The 2,395-nt window shown below is 40.0% G+C and overlaps 1 non-coding gene across 1 annotated transcript; it reads left to right on the top strand.

Moving 5' to 3' along the window:
• Positions 1-1,091: 1,091 nt before the first annotated feature.
• On the top strand, positions 1,092-1,255 carry LOC115873803. The gene has a single exon (XR_004048597.1). It is a non-coding gene; the product is annotated as a U1 spliceosomal RNA (small nuclear RNA).
• The last annotated feature ends 1,140 nt before the right edge of the window (positions 1,256-2,395 follow it).

Genomic DNA, 2,395 nt, shown 5'->3' on the forward strand with positions numbered 1-2,395 from the left:
ACACCAGCCTGTGATCTCCCTGCATTTAGCATCATTGCATGTGCTGTGTCAGCCCAAAGAGGAATTTATGGACTAGTAATGGACATATGAGCTAATATTGGAAATATGGACTTGATCTGGACTGGGCTGGGATGTTTTCTCAATATTCAATTGTTCTTTGATATAAAGCTCTGTGTTACAAACACACACACACAAATTTTAATCTCACACAAATTCTAATCTCATAAACCCACAGGGGAAGTTCAACTTCGCTTTAGGCGGTCCCTATGAGGTGAAATCGATTCAATGGTAGTGACTTTGGAGGGATTTTTATTTATTTTCGTTATTTATTTTCTTAGCAATTTCTTTTTTCTTGAATCCACAACCAATGCATATGGAAGCAGCAATTAAGAAATCAAATAATTTATTGCTTTTTCCAATAATTTATTGGGCAAATCTGCTACACAGGATCTCTTTAAAGTATTGAAGAACACTTTGAGAAGGAATGTATTCCTGGCTCACTCATTTTATGTATTTATATTGCTTCCGTTGTGTCAATTATGACTCATAGTCACCAGAGAGAAGAACTTTCCCTGTCCAAAGAGTAATACCCTATGCTCCAAGGCTCCTGGCCATGACGTTTTTAATTGCCTCACATGCATATGAAAATTGAAAAATGAATAAGAAGCAGCAAAGGGAAATTAATGCATTTGAATTGCATTTTTGTTGAATATTGAAAGTACTGTGAACTGTCTAAAGAGTAAACAAATATGCTTTGGAAGAAGTTCAGCCAACATTTCCCTTTGAAGCAAGGAGGAGAGACTTCACTTGATGTGCCTTGGACTTACAAAGAGAAACCAGTCCCTAGAACAGAACAGCATGCTAGGTAAGTAGAGAATCAGAGAAAGAGGAAGCCCCTCAACCAGTGGGCTGGTATGTGACTGCAACAAAAATTCAAACACACCAACAGCTATGAGGCTGGGACAGGACCGGGCAGTATCCTCTTCTGTTCTGCATAGGTTGGCTATGTGTCTGAGTTACATCAGCGGTACCTAACAACAACTGCTTTAATTCAGCAACAATTGTATTTTTGCTTTAAAAAATCCCAGGCCATACTTACCTGGCAGGGGAGATACCATGATCATGAAGGTGGTTTTCCCAGGGCGAGGCTCATCCATTGCACTCCGGATGTGCTGACCTCTGCGATTTCCCCAAATGTGGGAAACTCGACTGCATAATTTGTGGTAGTGGGGGATTGCGTTCACGCTATCCCCTGAAAAGAAAAATTCCAGGCCTCCATGATTATGGTCAGCATATTTCCAGTCACTGGAAAAGGAGATCATGCTTGGTAAAGTGGAGGAGACCTGAAAAAGCGGAAGACAACTCAAGGAGTTGGATTGACAGTGGCTGCAACAATGGGCTCGAACATGACAATTATGAGTACAGAGCAGGAGTATGAGGCTGCTGCTTCTGTTTGACACAGGGTTGCATTGAGTAGGAACTAACTTGGAGGCACCTAACAATGGCCTTCCCCACTTTTCTGTATGAAAATTCATCTTCCCTTCTGAATGTTGGGACACTGGTAATTACATTTTATACCCCATATTTCCGGTTCGAACTGTATTTTCACCTTCCAAAATATCCTTTCCTTTTGCTTGCACAACGCAGCTTGTTTGACTATTTGAAATCTATTTAGTTACGAGAAGCATTATTAAAATACCACATTTAGTGATTCAAATGTTTCCACATTTCTAAAATTAGGTTGTGATGTGTATTTGCTGTGCACATATAATGTCATAGTATCTGCTCTTTCCCTTCTCTTGGTCACTGAACTCTGAATTGGATCTCTGAATCACAAGCTGTTACTAAATTTATGGTTTGTTTTACAGTCAGTCTTATCTTGTGATGTGCTGGAAGTTAATGACAATAAACTCTATGTGTGATCAAAATGAAAGTCACATCATGAGATGAAAGTACTACAATAGAGTTCTCAAAAAACTCAGGGCATGAGAAATAGAAATGGGTTTCACACGGGCAGAAACGGAAAGAAGCTACTCCAAGCATGAACAAAGTTGTACTTGTTGAAATGAGCATACGTCGATGAGGAGAGGTAGAGGTTAATTATTTGAAGTAGAAGTTGACTCTAGAAGCATTATGGGAATAACACAAGGACAGAGGGGGTCTGATAGTGGCGTATGGGCTTTGACTTACAGGAGTAGATGTTGGCCTCCTTTTGATAGTTTAAGGGAAGCTTTACAACAGTCTTTTGTCTTCAAGCCTTTAAGACCCCGGACGCTATATCTTATGGTAGCCGGGCACCATCAGCTTTCTTCACCACCTTTGCTTATGTTCACATTTTTCTTCAACAATCGTGTTGTGAAGGTGTGCATCCTGGAATGCCAATTTAATAGAACAA

Source organism: Echinops telfairi, unplaced genomic scaffold (assembly GCF_000313985.2).
Source record: "Echinops telfairi isolate 266 unplaced genomic scaffold, ASM31398v2 ScPeMD7_7469;HRSCAF=8507_1, whole genome shotgun sequence".
In the NCBI taxonomy this organism is placed as follows: domain Eukaryota; kingdom Metazoa; phylum Chordata; class Mammalia; order Afrosoricida; family Tenrecidae; genus Echinops; species Echinops telfairi.